The sequence below is a fragment of the Tiliqua scincoides genome, chromosome 4, assembly GCF_035046505.1.
Source record: "Tiliqua scincoides isolate rTilSci1 chromosome 4, rTilSci1.hap2, whole genome shotgun sequence".
Taxonomy (NCBI): domain Eukaryota; kingdom Metazoa; phylum Chordata; class Lepidosauria; order Squamata; family Scincidae; genus Tiliqua; species Tiliqua scincoides.
In genome coordinates this window covers 128,448,418-128,469,952 of record NC_089824.1, presented here as the reverse complement: position 1 = coordinate 128,469,952, position 21,535 = coordinate 128,448,418, and the positions used below count along the sequence as shown (strand labels likewise).

Genomic DNA, 21,535 nt, shown 5'->3' with positions numbered 1-21,535 from the left:
TGGTGGTTATGTGGAAAGTAAAGAAAAATTGGAAAATGATATATATTGTTACAAGAGATATTGAATTGTGTAGTACCATTCAAACTGGAAATATTCCTTTTAAATGTGATATCAGAAATTGAAGACCAATATAAGAAACATTTTATTGTACATATCAGTATAGCAGCAAGAATATTGTATGTGCAAAATATGAAGCCTTTTTATGATTGGATAAATAATTTTAGTTAAACAATAGTGATTGTTTAGTTAAATCATTAAATAGTATAATGACAAATAGGATAATTTTCGTATCAATGATTTCTTATTTTAGTCGTTGTTGATTTCTTTTTTGGATTAAAACATGTTGTAATCTATGGCCAATATCCTCATGTGTAACCTATGTAGTCCCAGCCCTAAGTTTAACCCATTTTCCTTACCTGTATCTGTAATAAATAAATAAACTTTGCACACACACAAAAATGAGCTACTATACTCTTTTATTAAGGCTAGGAACCTCCCCTCCGCTGCAATCATCTTCACTATTTTTTCCTCCCAAAAACACAGACATCAGAGCTTCAGTAAAGACACCATCCTCAGTAAAGCACTGACTATTCTGTTCAAGAAATTGTTTATCTTCTTTTGTTGTTGGTTGGTTGGCAACCTTCAGTCTCAAAAGACTATGGTATAAGCCTACAGCACCCGGTATTCCCAAGCGGTCTCCCATCCAAGTACTAACCAGGCCTGACCCTGCTTAGCTTCTGAGATCAGACGAGATCAGGCATGTACAGGTTAACAGTTATGTCAGGTATAATGAAAGCAGCCCAAACCATGTGAGCTCACACAAGATCCCTCCCACAGAACTTTGCTGTCTTTCAGTGAGCCTGGTTTTTTTTTCTATGTGCTCACTTGAACCACATCCTGGGCACTGCTTCTTGCAACTAACCCATTAGTTCTTGGTAAGGGAGCAGAGAACTCAGCTTGGCCAGACTAGCCTTGAGATCCCCCATGCAGTCTAGCACCTTAAAACACCAATGCCACCAGTTCTGTTGTTGGCAGTCCAATCCTAACCTGTGCTAGCACAGCCAGATTGCATTGCCTGCACTATACCCAGGGCAGGTTAGGAGGCGGCTGGAGGTCTCCTTGGGGTAAGGGGATATTTTCCCTTTATGCCGTGTTGAGTCCCAGCCTGCCCCTATGAGCTTCTCAGATTTGCGCCAGCTATTTTGGTGGCTCAAATCCTGGAAGCCTGATTAACGCCAGAAGAGCTGGGAAGGGGGTTTAAGGATATGGTAGAAGAGGCCTTCACTGATCCCATCCCCTCCTGAACCCAATCCTCCCCCCCCCATTATACCCTCTCCCACTCAGAAATGCCATTGTCCCACCACCTCCCACGCCCCTTTACAAACTCACTTGCTCTGTCTGGCGATGCTACCAGATACAGTATCGGCTGACTGGTGCAGGCCTTTAAGCCGCAAGTGCTGGCTCACCCATTGTTGTAAATATGCTTCACAGCATGTTTGTGATACTCTCAACCAGTGCAGGGATGGCTGCACCGGCTCAGGCAGTGGTTTGGATTGTGCAGTCAGTTTCAGATAGTGCTACTGGTAGCATCACCAGAGTCTGGAAGGCCCTTGAGTAACATCTGATTCTGTATTCTCCCGGCACTTCTAAAAAGCTGTGATCTCAGTACCGAGGGCATATCCCCCTAAGCACTCCAGTGATGCTGAGCAGGTGGGCCACACAGCCACTTCTTCTGCCTTTTCCACCACAGAAGCTCCATGTTTCTTTCATAATGGTCCCATGGACCATGGGTTTATGTACATTTGCTGACAGACTATAATAGTATCAAGATCATTCTGCGGATTACATGAAAATAGTACATGTGAAGCATTTTATACACTGAAAAAGCTCTATTCAAATGCTTGGTACTATAGTTCTTGTGGCATTTCCTTGTACTTATGGACACCTTTGTGAACCCTCTATCAGCTCAGCCCATGTTCCAGTTCAGTTCACCTTATTGGTTTAAAAGCAGTGGCCATCACAAAAGGGAAGAGTAAAAAAGAAAGAAACTCCACTGGACCTTATCTTGATCCCGTTCTAATTTGTGATGCTGATGTTGCAAAGCTGGACCACAGCTGGATTCCGTATTCAAACCACAGAAACTTGTGGTGAACTGAAATTTCAACAGCATTTTAGTGATTCACCTGGTAATCAATAATAAAGCAGTAGACATTTACAAAGTGCACCTCACTCATAGATCTCATAAGATTATATGAAGATGGTTTAATACAGTGTGACACGCACATTTTTACAGTTGGTAAGCCTAAGGCATCCACAGCTGAGTGAATAGGTCCAGTGCGCTTTTCATAGCAGACCTGGAAGGATTGTTTCAACTCCCCCGTTTTCTACCCTATCAACTGGATAAATTAAATTGAGTGGCGCAATGATCTTATCTGCCTCTGAGAGGAAGATTTTCACTTTCATTGTCTGCCGGTTTGACAGGCAACCAGTTCAGCCACACTTCCATGCACTTGAGTCCAAATGGACCCCACCTAGTTTCTGGCACCAGCTGCTCACGTTCTGCATGCTTCGGTCTGGTCAGTGCCTAGATGGGAGGCTATTTGAGAAGCCGGTGTGTACCACTTTGAGTTCCAGCATGGAATAAATGCAGGTTCAAATACAGTGTCTCCGTGGTGGGATTTTATGGAGCCTGGAGATCTCCTTTTTCCCTCCTAAGAGTCATCACCCTGCCCTGTGAGGCGATTCTTGACTGGATACAAGGGGGTGTCTGTCTTTCAGCAACCCTGTGTGTGGCATCTCCATCTGCTTGGGAGGGTCTTCCAACAACAAGGAATTGATTGTTAGGAGGCTGCCATAACCTGATATCTAACATGTGAATCAAAATTATGCAACATTTACAGTAACTTAAAATCTCAGCCAGAGTACTTGCATCTTCACTAAAAGATAGGAGGAGGAGGAGGAGGAGGAGGAGGAGGAGGAGGAAGAGAAGAAAGTTTGGAATACTTATGGATAAAGCTACTTCAGGTCCGCCCCCAAAACACAGCTAGGCTTTTGCATAGTGCACATTAATAAAATGGAACAAACTTGGCCTACATAAATCAAGCTTTCAGATTAAAGGATTTTATAGAATGAATAGTCTACCAAAAAAAAAAAAAACTGCATAGAAAATAAAAGTGCAGGAAAGCACTCTGTAGCATGAATGCTCTACTTGGGTTTGGAGCAATCGAAAGGGGAAAGAAACATTTTCCTGATTAAAAGTTTGGGGATTAATCTATTTGATGTAGTTGTCATATTTTTTCACAGTTCTGGCAGAGAGAGGATTTAGCTCTGACAAAAGCCTTTGTCCTGCCTATAATAGATCAAAAGGACACATGAAAAAAGACCGGATGCTTTTGTTTTCTCTCTCTTCAACCCCACCGTGCTCTTTATTCAAAGTAAATTGGAGTCAATCGAGCCCAAAATCATGTCGCATTTAATGTTGAGGTTATATCAATTAAGTGCAAAGAAATCTGCTGTCAGTGCAAACACTTGGTTATGTACAGTGAGAAGGCATGTGACTCTATAGCGATTCTGTAATGGACTCCTTTTGGGTGCACGCCTTTGGGTGTATTTTGTGCAGCGAACAAAAAATGTATTGGTACGCTAGGGCACCATTTTAGATTTCGTTAGTTTGTAGGGAACAAATGTATTTGAGGAGGCAAGTTTTCAATTTCTTGGGTATATTGAAGATCATTTAAAAGAGAAAGGAAAAACAGTGAGCCGTACATTATAAGAGCATGTGATATGGCTACTTTTTAATCTTTAGTAATCACTGCAGCAATCCTATCAAAACATTTTTTTTAATGGGAGGATGTGTGCTTGTGGCGGGCATACCCAATACATTGATTATAAGAAAAATCACTCAGTGTAGGAAATGAGTGAGTTGGCCAGAGACAGAGATGATTCTGAGCACAGAGGAGGGATTGTGATAGAGGAACATCACATATCTCAGAGGTGGCCTCAGAGGTGGCCATGAAGCAGGAGATGGCATACAGTAGACATCATTGGATACTGTTAGACCAGGGTTTCCCAAAGTGTAGGTTGTGACATTTGTGGGTCACAACTCCATGTGTGATGGGTCACAAGTTGCACCTCCCACCCTACTTGCTTCCAGTCGGCTCCAAATTGGAGCCATTCTGGAAACTTTGGAAGGATCCAGAGGCCTCTCTTGGGTCGCACTGGGCCGGTGACCTATTCTTTGGGCCCCTGCAGGCCTCTTAATGGTCAGTAGAAGTATCCAGAAGTGACTTTTTGTTTCTGAATGTAACTTCCAGTTTCACAAGAAGTTACTTCTTGGCACTTCTGCAGGCCTTTTGGTGGCCAATGGAGGCCAACAGAATGGGTTGTCAGCCTCAGGCGACCTGGGAGAGGCCTCTGGGACTTCTCAAGAAGGCCTTGGAGATGCTGTTTCCCAATGGCCTCTCCCCTTTGAGGGACACCAGATAAAACTATTTCACAGTCCAATGATGAACAACTAGTAGAACATCCTGCTGTAGTCCATCATCCATGACAACTCCTGCCAGTTGTCACTTAACCTTGTTCCTCTCTTTGCAAAACTTGGCAAATAATAACAATAGCAGCAGCAGCAATAAGAATACTTTAGCTTGCTTCTGACCTCTAGCTTTTCTCTTTGGCACATTAGCTGTTAACATGTTAACGCCAGGTCTATAACCATCTGCTCTCACTCTTGCTCCCTTTCTCGTCCTCTCTCTGACTCATGCATTGCTTCAGACGTCATTGTCACTTTTTCCATAGCCAGGATCCGTAGATGGAATTCTGACAGCAAGTGTTGACAGAGCACATTCGGAACTCACATTTTGAACCAAATGGTTCAGTATGTTGTGAGATGCAAAAAAAACAAAACAAAAACTTAGCTTTTTCCCCCAGATATAAACATGAGAAGGTTGCAGTATATGGTTTCTTTCCATACATTCTCAATTACTAGAATTATTCTGAGTACAAGAATTTTTCTTAAAACCTTAGGAGACCAAAAACAGTTTGCCCAGGAATTCTTCTATTCTCTTTCCTGCTGGCCAAGAGTGTACAATGTTGTTGACGGAGCTCATGCTGCATGTTATGGACTGGCAGGAGACCAGATGGCCTTGGAGAGCAAAGGAAAGAACATTTCTACTTACCTCTCTATAGGCTGCCTGATATCCAGTGGTTCTCCTCAGACTCTTCTGATGCCATAAGGAGACTCTGGGGGCAGATCTGGGATGGGAAGGGAAGGATAGGCTGCCCCTGAATATCCTCCCTGATTTCCCTACATTCTGCTCCATCCCCTTTCTCCCTTCTCTGTTTGTGCCATTACAATCCTTGTAAGGATTTCCCTTTTATCTTTTCCTTGAATGTCAGAAACTCCTGATGTTTAGGGCCTATTTGCATGAGTGATTATTGTGCACATTGCATTGCATTTACTTTTTGATTCTCCTTCCCAGTTGCTGTATTCTTATCCCCACAATAAAAACTTTACACTGATGCACCTTTGACCTTGCCTTCCTCTTCATTTCCTGCCATTCCACTCAGCTGTGCCATGAGCTACTGCACTTTGTCCTTGTATGAGCAACAGATTTTCCCCATATGTACATGTTACACATCTTAGAACATGCCCAGTAAGTAACAGTTCAAGTACGTAACATGGTTCCTATGTACCACATTTGCTAAAGCCTGTTCCTTGATACTACAAGCAAACAGATGATGGGGCAACCCAATTCTTTTGGTTCTGGAAGAACCACAGAGTCCATAGAGTGTTTCAGTCCATATTTATTATTTCACAGGAGTATCTTATCTAGAGTGACTCTAAGGCAGGGGTGCTCATTTTGTTGATCACGAACTACCAGTCGATCTCCAGGCGAAATGAGTCGATCGCAGGCCTCTCTCCCGTCCACGCATCCCTAGGAGTGAGCCCCTGGCAGGCTTGTGAGCCCAGGGAGCAAGCCCAGGGAGTGAGTCCAGGGAGCCTAGGGAGTGAGCCCAGGGAGTGAGCCCAGTGAGCCTAGGGAGTGAGTCCAGTGAGCCTAGGGAGTGAGCCCAGGGAGCCCAGGGAGTGAGCACCTGGCAGGCTCCTCCCTGGGAGAGGAGCTGCTGGCAGGCTTTTCTCCCATCCAAGCATCCCTGGGAGTGAGCCCCATTGACTCTACTGGGGCTGACTTACCTTTCCCCTGTTTTTGCACTGGTATGTATGGAGATCTGCCCCCCCCCAACTTCCATCTGTTGGTTCTGTGAGCAAGGGGTTTTGCACTGGTCTTGCTGTGATGTCTATACAGAGATCTTCCCTCCCCCACACCTTTCCCCTGCTTTTGCACTGGTATGTATGGAGATCTGCCCCCCCCAACTTCCATCTGTTGGTTCTGTGTGTAAGGGGTTTTGCACTGGTCTTGCTGTGATGTCTATACAGAGATCTTCCCTCCCCCACACCTTTCCCCTGCTTTTGCACTGGTATGTATGGAGATCTGCCCCCCCCAACTTCCATCTGTTGGTTCTGTGTGTAAGGGGTTTTGCACTGGTCTTGCTGTGATGTCTATACAGAGATCTTCCCTCTCCCACACCTTTCCCCTGCTTTTGCACTGGTATGTATGGAGATCTGCCCCCCCCCCCAACTTCCATCTGTTGGTTCTGTGTGTAAGGGGTTTTGCACTGGTCTTGCTGTGATGTCTATATAGAGATCTTTCCTCCCTCACACCTTTCCCCTGTTTTTGCACTGGTCTGTATAGAGATCTGCTTCCCCCCCCCCACTTGTATTGGAATCAAGGAAGATCTGGTGAGGAGGTAGATGTGGTGTCAGCAGTGGCCCCTTTAAGGGTAAGGCCTGGGCATCCAGCAGAGTGTGCTGCACAGCTGCAGCCACTTGAAGGCAATAGGGCCCTCAGGGATACAAGAGCACCTGAGGCAGGAAGGGCTCCACTTATTTATGTGAGTCAGCCTTTTCCTACATGAAGATCATTAAGTCCAAGTACCGTTCCACCATGACTGATGAACATTTGGAAGTGTGCTTGAGGCTGGCTGTCAGCAGCTACTGTCCGGACTATGCATCCTTGGCTGATTCACTTCAGTGCAAGTCATCAAAGTAAACTCAAGTAATTACAAAAAATGTTTATAGTTAATTATGTTGTGTTGTGCAATATTGGCTCATGCGGTTATGCAAGGTACACCAACATACATTGTACACATAAATGTTATATGTTATGATGGCGCGAACATTGTAAAAAAACTCTGGTACCCTTGCTGGGTTTCAAAGTAGCTCTCGAGCCAAAAAAGTGTGAGCACCCCTGCTCTAAGGTATAAAAAAGTAACAACTCTTTCTAAATGCACCGGATATTTAGAAATGAAATCTTGAACATGTCCAAGAACTACTCTTTGAACCTTGCCCTGAGTTGAAATGTCCTTTACCCTTCCTTTTTATTGAAACATTAAACAGCACCTCTGCCTTTTCAATAGATAAATACATGAGAAAAAGATATTTAGCTTCTGTCTTTTTGAGCTGTTTCGGCACTGCTTTGTAGAACTCCCACAGGGTCACCCACTCAAAGCCTCTATTTTCCCTTCTATTTACCACAGTTGTCAATGGGCCCAATATTTCACCTAAAACATTAAACAATGCTAGTTAGTGTTCCCATTATCTAACAGCATGTCACCAAGTTAGATTTTCAGCCTAGCATCCAGATGATATTAGCTTATTAAAAATATCACCTGGGAATAGAAGGAAAATCCATTTTATCTGACATTGATGGATTAGGATTAAAATAAATGAATTAGCTACAGTGCAGATAATTACTTTCATAACTGCCATTACTAGACATCAGATATTTCCTAGCAAATCTCATGTTGAATATTAGTTTCCAGCTTTCTTTCCCAAACAGATGGTCTTTCTCCAATGAAAGGACATGTGCCAGAGAGATAGAGGAGAAAGACTGAAAGAGCATATACCTGATTTAAGCCTGGTAGCATGAATTATAAAAATCACACACAAACTGAGAATTTCAGACTAAATCTGAATCCTTTCTTTTTGATAAAGTGCACTGACTCACACTTTGACAAAAAAAGGGGTATTTTGCAACCCAGCAAGTGATCTATAAAGTCATGGTTGGTCTCCATGCCACTTTTGGGTGCCCAACATTTTTAAGAAGACACTGAATGCTCTTCAGGGGATAGAGTTGAAATGTAGTAAATAAAATAAGTAAATGTTCAGGTGCAATTAATATCTGGATCGGCTATTTTCAAACAGTGTGCCACAGCACACTGGTGTGTCACAAATGGTCCACAAGTGTGCCACAAGGGAATGTCATTTATTAATAGGGCCATTTGGGGGATGTGAACCTCCCAAATGCAGCATGGTGTGCCTTGTCAATTGTCAAAAAACCGTTGTTTAGCACCTTGTAAGTGTGCCGTGAATTGAAAAAGGTTGAAAATCGCTGACTTGAATGTTTGAGTGTCACATAATATGTGCATGAATGGGTGAGTGAAGCTTTGTTCTAATGTAACATGTACATTGTGTGTTTGTGTGGTCAGAATTACACCCACTGGCCCACTTGGTATAGCTCAAGGATAAGATTGGGCTGCAAGGCTCCCACAAAGGCTGTGCATTTGTGTGACTGCATAATGAATGTTTTCATTTATCTATTTAAACAGCCAATTCCCTTAACATTCCACTAAATGTTTTCAAAACTCACCTCAGTTTCCAGACCAGTTTCTCATGCAGCACATAGTGACGGGGATGCTGTTTGAATTGTAAAGTCTCCAGGGGCTCACAGAATTAGTTGTAGTGATCTCTGGGGACTGACCATTCACTAGAGTATTCTTTTTTTCCGGGCGGTTTAATAAGCTATCCATTAGTGTAAAGAAAGTGACAGAAAATGAGAGACAGATAACTAATTTCAAGGCACAATTGCACTTCTCTTACCTGGGTTTTATAAACTAAACAAACACATAGACATTCCAAGAGGAGAGACAAAATATCCAAGGTACTTTCATTGGCACTGAAATAACACCTCAATAAGAAGAGTTTGTCATGTTCTTCTCATTCTGTTCAGTGGCGTCACTAGGATTCACGTCACCCGGTGCGGGAGGCCTGCGTGCCACCCCATGCAGTGGGCGGGGCAACACCCCAGGTGGTGGGCGTGGTGATGTACCATTGCCCCACCCCCACTGGTTTTTTGGCAGTACCTTTTGATGGAACACAGATGTTTCAATGTGGTTTGTTTCACTGCATTCTGCATGAAATTATACATAATTGATATATAACATGATGTTATTATTCCTCCAAATTCTGATTTTAGTGATTTTGAAAACTTGTGGAGTCACATACACACACACCCGTGTCAACTTACTAACACCTTCTTGCAGCAGTTCTCATACTTTTAGCACTGGGACCCACTTTTTAGAATGACAGTTTGTCCAGGACCCATCGGAAATGATGTCATGGCCAGAAGTGACATCATCAAGCAAATTAAAATAAATATTTATAAATAGTTAAATTAAAATAAAAGAAATAATTAAATAAGGGGGAGTCAGTCCTGTTCCACCAAGTGAGTTTTCTCTGTAGTCTGCCTGCAATACCCCCCCCCAAAGAATCAGTGAGATCTTCAGCCCTCCCCAGTGCCCAGTTTAAAGTTCTTCTATTTCAGGCACATCAATACAAAGACCCACCTGGCTTTACAAGTCTGAGAGCCCAATCCTATGCCTGTCTACTCAGAAGTAAGTCCCATTAGAGTCAATGGGGCTTACTCCCAGGAAAGTGGGGATAGGAGTCCAGCCTCAGAGCCCAATTCTATGCATGTCTACTCAGAAGTCAGTCCCATTAGAGTCAGTTGGCTTACTCCCAGGAAAGTGTGGGTAGGATTGGGCTGTGAGGAAAACTTTGCAAGTGCAAAATAGAAAACATTCCCCTTACCAGTTCAAGCCTCTTTGTTGGTCCTTTCTAGTGGGGGGGGGGGGGGAAGGCTGCCTTCTGGGGCTTTTGTTGCACTCCAGTCCCATCAGATCAGGACCATTCTGGTGTCCTCACATTCTTTGCCTGGCCTGACCACCAGCCAAAGCACGTCTGCCTACTCGTGAGTAAACACTACGTGAGGCTGCTTCGCTTCCCATAGGGCTCCATACACTTGCAGCTGGGGGCGAGGGACCTCTTTCTCAGGTGTTTTTGGGGGCTGCATTCATTAGATCAGGACTATTCTGATGTTGGAGTCCTCTCAGTCTGCCCTTTTGGATGGAGCAAGGCAAGGTCACCTACTCGTGTGTAAACGCAGCTACGTGGCTTCCTTTCCCTTCCCATAGAGCTCAACACACTCGCAGCTGGGAGGGGGAACCTCCTTCTTGGATGTTCTTTGGGGGCTACACTCATTGGATCAGGACCATTGTGACGTTGTTGGATTATTCTCAGCCTGCCCTTTCCCAAGGACTATGGCAAGTACGCCTACTCACGAGTAAATGCGCAATACGGCTCACTTTCACTTTCCATAGGGCTCCATGCATTTTTTCCTACTGGTTTTTTGGCCATAACTTTTGAAGGAAAGGAGCTATCTCAACAGAGTTTTTGGCATTGTGTTCCACAGGTCATTCCGCATCCAACGGTGTATGGCATGACATGGTAGATTGTAAAGTCGTGATTTTAGCGCTTCACCCCTGGGTGCGTCACCCAGTGCAGCCTGCACCCTCCACAGCCCCCTAACAACACCACTGATTATGTTCAAGGAATCTCCTTTTCCTAATTCACAAAATAGGCAGCAGAGTATAGTCACCCGTTAAAAATGTTCAAAATATGACTTTGACTGACAGGCAAAACAATTATTTTTCCTCACCCTGGACCTCAACTCCTTGAAATTCAACTTGTCTAATGGAAATACAGGTCATCCCTCATTATCCACTATGTTTTTAAAAAATCAATGGATAAAAAGTGGCAAAACAGATTTAAAGACCCACTTCTAAGTTTCTTGCCCTTCCACTGCTCCTAATGGAATAAGGTCTTGTCTTGACATCCACAGATGTTTGATTCTCAGACTCTCTGCTGATACCATAAAATGTGTTAAATGAAAGCAGTTTAAAACAATAAAAAGTGCATCCTTTTACAATTGTGGTTTTAAAACAGCTTTTCTTACTGTTGTAGAGAGGCAGTCAGCATTTAGAAATGTAAAGGACCTCCTGTCTTTGCCTGGCTCAGCTGAAGAATGGAATGATTGCTTGCATGACTGTCTCTCTACAATAGCAAGAAAAGCAGTTTTTAAAACTGTAATTTTAAAGGGATGCATTTTTCCCCTTCTTCAGGGATCAGCACATTCCTTCTCATTTGCAGTGGCCATTCATGTTGAGTCAAATCCGTGTATAAAAAATCCGAGTATAACAAGGTTGGACATGTATATTGATTGATATAACCCTATATTTTGAGTTTAAATAACAGAGTTTAAACAAAAACAGTTAATATGAATACATATTACATTAACACAATGTTCTACCAGCTTGATTATGGTCTCCTGAAGAAACATCTGTAAGATGCCTTTTCAAAGATGTCTAGGCCCTGACTGCTTGTAATTCTCCAATGAGAATGACAGCCCAATTCTACATAGTTCTACTAAGAAGCAAGTCCCATTGTGTTCACTGAGGCCTACTTCTAGGAAAATGTGCATAGAATTGTAGCCTGACAGCCCAATCCTAACAAAATTCTCGATGCAGCGGTAATTGCAGAGGTCACTCTGCATCCTATGGAAGCATTTTGGCCACTGGAGGTCACTCAAGGTAAGGGGATATTCATCTCCCAGCAGCAACTATGGGTCAACTTGGGCCTGGATCAGGGATATCACTGGATCAGAGTTGATCTGTGTCACTGAATCAGGTCCAGGAAGGGGGGTAGGATAAGGTGCACACCGACACTAAAGATTCTGCCCCCTCTTGAGCCCAAATCCGCCCACTCTCTGCCTCCATCACTCACGGTTACATTGGGGATCACTATACACATTATTTCTGGAACCATCTCTCCCTGACCACCTAAGAAGAGCCCTGCTGGATCAGGCCCAGGGCCCATCTAGTCCAGCTTCCTGTACCTCACAGTGGCCCACCAGATGCCTCAGGGAGCATACAAGACAACAAGAGACTTGCATCCTCTGCCACTCCCTTGCACCTGGCATTCTAAGGTAGGCTACCTCTGAAACCTGGCTGCATATACTATATATCATATAGTCATCATGGCCTATAGCTTGTGATGAACTTTTCCTCCACAAATCGGTCCAATCCCCTTTTAAAGCCGTCTAGCATCCTGAGTGTATTTAGATGCCAATTGAAGCTTTTAACAGGATGTAACATTCTGACCCTCCTGTCCTTGTAAACCTGAGTTTACTGCTGTTTTATTTTTACTGTTCATTTATAATCATTTTTATTTGCTGTATTTCATTACAGTGTTCAAACTCTGTTGTGAACCACCTCAATAACTGTAAGGGAGAGATGGGCATAACCGTTTCAAGAAAGGAAGAAAGAGACAGGTTAAAATTTAATTAAAAATCAAATGGTCACACCTACAGTGCTTCTCTGGACAAGCTGTCCATCCCACGAGCTCCGGCCTATCCAGTACTTCTCCATCTGCCTTTCTCCGGTTCCTTTCACCATCCATCTGGGAAGAAGAAAAAATGCCAAACACATTTAATAAGGGTGAAGCTCTATTGATACATAAAAGGAAGCAGCACTAACTCAGACCTTTTAAGCCCAAATGCTGTTTAATTGAAAGACATGCTGATCATAATAAAGGCCAAAACTCCCCGAGAGTCAAATTCCAGTTGTTTTTCACTTAAAGGAAAGTCAGGGGCAATACCAGAATCCGGCACCCAGGGTTTTTCACACAGCTTTGGAGCTTTTTAGCAGTGGTTGCAGTAATTGTTTCTACCCCCTCCCCAACACCACACAGATTCTCATCACAATGATAGTATGATTTCTTTCATGAGCTTTTCTGCATACAGTATGACCTCTTTCCTCAGATCCCAAGTTCAAGCTCCACAGCAAAAGGCAAACACATTTTTGAAAGAGAAAAGGAAATCTGGGAAAGGTGTTTGTATTTCCTAAGCAATGTACTGCCTCCTGCCTCCATCAGCACTTCATAATGCTATTCAGAATTGGAATATAACTAGAAAAGGTAGGCTAACAACCCAATCCAAACTAACATTTATGACAGCTGAACTGCTGTCGTAAATGGCCATACAGCGGCCATTTTGGAGCCACCACCTCAGAGGCCTGTCACTGCTACTGGCTGCTCGCAAGAGTGCAAGTAAGCCAGGTGGGCAGTGGGAGGAACTGGGGAGGAAAGGAGAGTTTCTGAGTGGGCAGAAGGCAGATCAGGAGAAGGACACGGTAGATCCTGGCAGCAGTGACTGGTGCTGGGATCTTAACCCCCTTCCCCCCCTTCCATGGACTTACACCAGAAAAATAGCTGGCATAGGTTCAAGGAGAACCATTGGGGAAGTGGAGGCTTCCTGAGGAAGCAAGGGAGGCAAGGGACCCTGAGGCAAGGGAACTCAAGTTCCTTTCCCATGAGGAGGCCTCAGTGACTCTCCCTACCAAAGGATGCAGCACGTACCCATTGTTGCTGGGGGAATTGGGATTGAGCCCTTAATATAAACCTATATTACTGGATACATTACATTCAGCTAAGCTGAACCTACTCACTGTTTCATTCTTTTCAGCAATATTGAAAAAGGGTTGTACCCTTTACGTTATTCTCTCTTTTCCCTCAGAGCAGTCATCATGCAACCCAGAGGCTGGCAACCTTTCTGGGCAAAGGGCCTAGATGTTCGGCAACAGTGTCAACATGTCATCATAAAATTTCCTGGTTGCCGAGCTCCCCAAAGTGGCTGCATGGAGCTCAACTTGGGAGGCAAAACCTTCACTCAGCTTGCCACAGGCCAGGCAGGGAATAGCAGAGCCCCCAGAAGCAAACACATAATGCTTTTATCATTGCTAAGCTCGCAGCAGGAAGCTTTTCAGTACTCCATGTAGGCCAGATGACTTTGGGTTGAGGGCCGGGATCCAGCGCATGGGCTACAAGTTCCCGATCTCTGATGTAACCAAATCTACTTGGCTGTAAATTGTAAGAATGACCCCCTTTCTCTTTGGTTCTTAAATGGGTTTGATCCCTCATGTGAGTAATCTGGAAGGAAGAAACTAACAGCAGTCCAAGCGAGGGTGGGATATAATGAAGCAATATGATTAAAACAAGTGAAGAATTTCACAATTTAATGTGTGGGTGGGGTATGGTGGGGGCAATTTATAGCTGACCACAATAACTGACCAGAATTAAAGCTAGAGACAATAGTCTTAATTGCAACCCACTTAGGGCCAAATTCTATCTAAATTTCCAGCGCTGGTGCAGCCGTACCCATGGGGGCATATGTTATTTCCTGTGGTAGAGGGACAGTCATGGAGGCCTCCACCAGGTAAGGGAAGGTTTGTTACCTTTTCTCAGGGCTGCATTGTGGCTGCACCAGTACTGGAAAATTGGATAGGATTGGGCACTTAATTGCACCTCAGGTACAAATGATGGATGGGTGGCTGGATGGATGGATGCTCTTCTTCATTTTTCTGTTGATATAAAAAATGAGGGTTTTGACGCACAAAAAAAAAAAGATTTTCCCATAGTGCATCCTTTTCAAAAATTCTGGTAAGTATTTTGCACTTATTTAGACAACCTATGATGCTTTCCCAACTGTCAGTCCCAAGTACATATTTGTTCATTTCTTTATTAGCGGGGACTGAACAGTTTTGTAATGTACTATGGAAATATCCTGAAGTAGCATTGGGGGGTGGGGTACAAAAAAAAGTCATGTAAATGGATTTTCACAGTAGAGCAAATTAAACAGGCAGCACTGAAAAGCCTCCTGCTGCAAACCTAGCAATGAATAAAAGTCGTGTGTGTTTTCTTCTGGACCCCACATTTCTCTTAGAAAGTGTACCCCAGTGGGTTACTATAGCTGAAAGGCAGCAGTAACCTTTGCAGGAAGCTTTATGTGCCTATTTAGTCTGCCGCTCAATAAAAATACCCATTAGTTGGTTGCATTTGCCACTTCACATGGTGTCTCTGCTCTTTATGAGACACCGAAGAGCCTCTGAAAGAAGACTATACAGCTACGCCACATGGAGCATTCTAGCTCTCCTCATAATTAATATTCCCGTACGCTTCTTATGTGATAGGGAAATTAATTGTGCCATCAAACACATTGTTATTATGAGAAAACATTTGAGTTTGTAAAAATCTGGAGACTTTGAATAGCAAACAAATATTTCTTAAAAACATGACTGCAGATTTGAAAGGGACAGTCTTATTTCGATTTACATAATTCATATACTATGGCAACCTTCAGGGTGTAAATAAATAACCAGTTTTGTTCTTTCTGCTGTTTTTTTTTTCTTTTTTTCAACTAGGGGTGCAATCCTAACCCACTTTCCAGCACTGACATAAGGGCAATGCAGCTCCAAGGCAAGAGAACAAACATTCCCTTATTTTGAGGAGAATTTCATGAGTACCACCCAACTGCAGAATGCAGAACATGTCCCATTGGGACAGCCATGCCAAGGTTGGAAAGTTGGTTAGGATTCGGGCCTGAATCTTCTCCAGTGGAAGTATGACCCAATCCTATGGGCTTAGTGTATGAACATAAGAACAGCCCCAATGGATCAGGCCAAAGGCCCATCTAATCCAACTTCCTATATCTCATAGTGGCCCACCAGATGCCTCATGGAGCACACAAGGCAAAAAGAGACCTGCATCCTGTTGCCCTCCCTTGCATCTGGCTTTCTGAGGTAGCCTGCTTCTAAAATCAGGAGGTTGCACATATGTATCAGAGCTTGTAACCCATGATGAACTTTTCCTCCAGAAATTTGTCCAGTTCCTTTATAAAGGCATCTAGGCCAGATGCCATCACCACATCTGTGGCAAGGAGTTTCACAGACTAATTACATGCTGGGTACTGTGTTGCTGGATCCCATGTTTAAAGTCGCAAAATACGATGTGCCCTAGAGTGCAGCCTATCTGACACAGCAAACTCTGAGCAATGGTGCAGGGTGAAAGCAGCTTCCACAGAAGCCTTGTGGCTGGTAAGTTGGTGCAGAAGACAGAGAGTGGGCAGGTGGAATAGGGCAGGGACTATGGTAGAGTGGGGTTGTGTCAAGGCCAGGAAAGAGGGAAATATTGCAGATATTCTATCCCCAGGGCTTGCCTCAGGAACTGTTGGGCCCAACACAAAACCTTTTTTCACAGGCCTGCCGTCAGCTCCCCTAGTGGCAGCAGCAGGCCCAGGGCCAATGGTGCCCATTACAAAGTGATAACATCACAGCCAACTGCTTCTGGGGAGGGGGGCAACTTCAGGCCAATTGGACACAGGGGTGTGTGAGAAGGCCCATCAGTGGAGATGCTTCACTCGCTGCACCAGCCTCATACGTCCCAACTGCAGTGTGATGTGGCTGTGACAGTGGGTGATCCACTTGCCACCGAGCACAGGGCTCCCTCAGTCATGGGGCTCAAGGTCCCAGGTGCCCTTAAAAGGGGATTGGACAAATTTATGGAGGAAAAGTCCATCACAGGTTACAAGCCATGATGGATATATGCAATCTCCTGGTTTTAGAAGTAGGCTACCTCAGAATGCCAGGTGCAAGGGAGTGGCAATAGAATGCAAGTACTGTATCTTGTTGTCTTGTCCACCTGAGGCATCTGGTGGACCAAGGTGAGAAGCAGGAAGCTGGACTAGTTGGGCCTTCAGTCTGATCCAGTGGTGCTCTTCTTATGTTCTTAAGGAAGAAGCTAGTTCTCATCACTTTGGCTTTGTAGATTAGCTCCTGTGTTGAAAAGAATGGGATTCTCCACCCACACAAGTTCCATCTATACATCAGAGAGCAGTCGGAACACAGAACTCCCAGTGTGCATATGTGAGTTTTATCTGAAGACTCATGTCCTTGAAAAGCTGTTTTTCAAGAGCTGTTGTTTTCAAGTAGTAACAGCTGAAGCTTCAACCCACTTTTAATTCTCCTTAAAATGTGCTCATTTAGCATGGGAGCAGGTTCAGCACATTATTTTATACTGTCTTATGAAGATGCCACAACCTTCTCAATTATACAGCCCTGCTGCAAAACAGCCTATTTAATGATTCCCATGAGTAAAATTCCTCATTTGCTTAATTTTTCTCTCTGGAATCATGCTTATAGCTTGAGCCTTTCTCCCTGCCCCTTTCTTTGTTATATGCTCTCATTTACATCTGTGTTCAGCTTGAGTTGAAGACAAATCTCTGTCCTTTTTCCTCCTATTACCACCACTCATTTGGGCAATTGCTTTTCTTTTTGTGCACTGAAACACAAGAACTTGAGATATTTCAAGGGTCTGTAATCAGGGTCCAGAATGGAAACTTTTCAAGTAAGCAAAACGAGACAGCTTGAAAGATGGCACAGAAAGAAAAGAAAAACAGAATGCTTTCTTTTTTAATCACTTGTGTTGGAATACTTGACCCAGTGACTTTGATACCACTTTACTGTGATGCCATTAAATAAGTGAGTTTTATGCAGCAAAATCCTAGGTATGTTTACTGAAAATAAGCCCTATTATGTTCAAGGAAGATTACTTCCTAGGAAGTGTGTAGGACTGCAGCCTTAATTGCCCAGAATGGAATGTCCACTCTTGTGAAGGAACTACTGTAGATTTGTGCCTTGTCAGGAAAGAAAAATGGGAACATGAATCTTTCACAGATGTGGTGGGAAGGTCTTCGGGCCACGTCGACCTGGTTTGGGCACCTACTCACTTGCATAATATTGTTTTGGTGCATGGGACAGGGCTGCATTGAAGTGGACCTGGTCTATTCCCAGGGTCTACATCCTGTGAGGAAGTAAGATCTATGCCGAGCATGCAGTTCTTCGGACTGACAGCAAAGCATGTCACAGCACAGCATTCTTTGGTATGAGGAGCAACCAGCATTGATGGCAATGAGTGGCGGTTGGTCAGCAGAGACAGCCACACTTGGCAATATAACGGGAAACAGATCCCTCTTTTGATAGAGCGGATCTCAAGGAGGGAGTCTGTGAATTCGTTTCCACAAATTCAGTAAGAAGCAGCCATCATAGGTGAGCATTCACATATAGGGCCCAATTAATGAGGCTCATACCAGAGCTTGTGTGTGCTCCCTGAGGCATCTGTGCTGCTGTGAGATACAGAAGACTGGACTAAATGGCCCCTGGGCCTGATCCAGCAGGACTCTTCTTATGTTATGTAGAAGCTTTTGCCTTCTTCCTAGAGCAAGTACTGAGAGATAAGATAGTTTTCATCAATGTGGTTCATGGTCTTCCACTAGAAGTGTCGATGCGCAACATGGTAGGTGCTGACTTGGGTGCAAGCTGAATCTCTTGGGTTGGGGGGATCTGCAGATCATCGATGTAAAGAGAATAGGAAGCAGCATATTCAATTACTCTAATAATAATAATAATAATAATAATAATAATAATAATAATAATAATAATAATAATAATGGTATTTATATACCGCCTTTCATGGTCGTCAGATTTCTCCTCAGACTTTATTTCAAGGCGGTTTACACAGGCAGGCTATACTAAATACCTATAGGGATTTTTACAATTGAAGAAGGTTCTGTCTTTCAAGAACTACAACATTTCAGATGGATCCTTTTATGATCTGGTATCACATTCTGGCCTCCAGTTTTCCTCCCACGCAAGCTGACAATCCTTCATATCTCACTTGAAGGGCGGCCAAAGAGCAGATGGAAAAACTCAGCTCGGCTTGTCAGCTGCTTCAAGGTCTCGCCTTTCATGGTGCCGGTGGCCTCGAACTGGCGACCTTCAGCTGTTATCTTCAGGCAAACGGAGGCTCTACCCTCTAGACCAGACCTCCTGCCCGTAGATCCATCTGGCCCTAATCTCTTTTCAGGAAATAACGCATTGGGAAAGCTCTAGTCCAGCAGAATGAACTACACAATGGGACAGGAAGAAGCAAGACTGTTTTGTGCCTGCGGTAGCAGGGCTGTAAATACATAAAGTACATGAGGCTGAATTGCACACCTATAGTCTGTGCCCCAGTGATTTTGCCTAGCACACTTCTTGAGTTAGAGCAGGTTGTTCTAATGCCTCAAGAATTGAAAAGTCAGACACCCAGAAGACCTGTTCTACACAGTGGCATGCAACTCATAACTAGAGGTGTTTGTTTCTAAGGGCCCAATCCTATCCAACTTTCCAGTGCTAATACAGCCATGTCAAAAGGGTATGTGCTGCATCCTGCAGTAGAGAGGCAGTCATGGAGGCATATGTAAGGTAAGGGAACATTTTGTGGCTGCATTGATGCTGAAAAGTTGGATAGGATTGGGCCCTAAATCTTTCTGAATGCAATGGGCTTACTTCTGAGTAAAATACAGTGGTGCCTCGCAAGACGAATGCCTTGCACACCGAAAAACTTGCAAGACGAAAGAGTTTTTGCGATTTTTTCTGGTGACTCGCAAGACAAATTTTTCTATGCCGTGCTTCGCAAGACGAATTTTTTCTATGGCCGTGCTTCGCAAGACAAATTTTTAAAATTAAAAAGTTGAAGTTTTGTGCTTGACATTTTTGAAATCCTCTGTACAGAATGTATGCTTTAAAGAGCACTTAATAGACACTTTGTAAACCAAATTTGTCTTTGTTCTGACTTTTTTTGCCCATAGGAACGCATTAATTAAATTTCAATGCATTCCTATGGGAAACCGCGCTTCGCAAGACGAAATTTTCGCAATACGAAACGACTCGCGGAATGAATTAATTTTGTCTTGCAAGGCACCACTGTAAATAACACTGTTTTCAAATCTCTATTCACAGTTTTCTCTAAATATATCTCATTTTCAGTTTTCATCTTGACAGGAAGCCTTCTAATTTACATTTTAGCCCAGAATTCTACAGTTTCTTAAGAAGGCCTCTGGAAAGAATTAGGCCATCCCATGATATTTCATTACTATTGGAAGCATTGTTTGTTTGTATTTTAATATATTGATTCATCCAAAGTTGTACCTAATTTAGTCAAGGATTTCTTATAAAATCCACGTTGCAAGCCTCTTTCAATTGGCGGTCTTAATTGGCTCATGTTTTCAATTCCTTATTGGAACCTTTTAGTCCATACCTTTTTGAGAAGGAAGTTCTGCTGTTTAGTTTTGTTGTCTTCTGAGATATGTCAGCCTTATAATATTGTTTGTGAGATATACGCCAAATAAAAATAATTAGCAAGAGGTGCTGAACAGTGCATCAAATGCTTGTGATATTTACATGGATAATATGAGGTCTTTCAATCTGCAAGTAGTCAAAGCGATAAAGGAAATATCCCCACTCATTCGTTTCTCCTAGTTAAGTTCAAATTTGCGCAGTGGTTTGGAGATTCTTATTGAATGGTCTGACCATCCACAGTATCCCACAGAAACCCAAGCAATGCCAGCATCTAGCACCAAAAGCATGCAAGGTTGAAAACCTATTGATGGGTTGAATGGTCCTTGTCTTGATTTGGGTTCATCTCAATATTTATGAACACCCCTTGTGCATGTTTCGAAGAAAGAAAGAAAAAACCTCAGAGGGCTGCAAGAATTCTCTCACTGCTCATAATGTTGGCCTAGAACAGAGTGAAAATAACCCCCAAATTTGCTCTAGGCAATGAATTTAGGGGTTCCATTTGGACTATTTTTTCAATAGGAACCTACATTCTTTAAGAGTTTAAAAGGGTGCTATCACACAGAAGTGGTCCTTTCATTTGGTGACATTCTGGGGAAAAATTGTCTTCCAAACTGGCATCCACCCCCAACCCCAATTGCTTGCTGTAAATGAGATATTCTAAGGGGAAAGTGGTGATCATTACAGGCAGATACTGAATGGTGCTCTGCTCCTATCAGTCATGGTGACATCACTTTAAAAGAAAAGTAAAGAAGAAAAAAGGATCCGATTTATTGCCACTGATCAGCCACAGCCCCCAAATACATTTCAAATAATTTTGCTCCCTCCTAAAGTTACTCACAGTTTCAGAGGCAAATTTCATGGGGTGTGAGCGTAAATATCAGTGGGGTGTGAGCATAAATAGAATGCTAGATGCAAGGAGGTGGAAGTGAGATGCAAGTATCTTATGGTCTTGTGTGTGCTCTGTGAGGCATCTGGTGGACCACTGTGGGATACAGGAAACTGGACTAGATGAGCCCTGGGCCTGATCCAGCAGGGTTCTTCTTATTTTCTTATGTCTATGCCCGCTCCCAATCTTAAAACAAAGGTTTTTGCTTGAGAATTTTGAGCCTAGCCCTACAATGGTACATGCGAGCTGATGGTAGTGGGTGCAAGGGCTTTATCACATGGCCTCCAGGAGTTGTAGTTTCAAGCCTAACCATGGTGGAAACTGCTTGGAAAGTAATTGAAATGAGGGATTTACAGCCCCATCTTATCCCCCACTACAAGTGCCAATGCAGTTGTGCCAAAAGAGCATATGCAACATCGGGGGTGGGGGTGAGGTGGGGGTGGATTAGACAGCCTGCAGGAC

General features: G+C 43.5%; 1 pseudogene; it reads right to left on the bottom strand.

Annotated features, from left to right (window-relative positions):
- Window positions 1–666: 666 nt before the first annotated feature.
- LOC136649976 (5S ribosomal RNA) lies at window positions 667–785 on the bottom strand (annotated as a pseudogene).
- Between the last annotated feature and the right edge of the window lie 20,750 nt (window positions 786–21,535).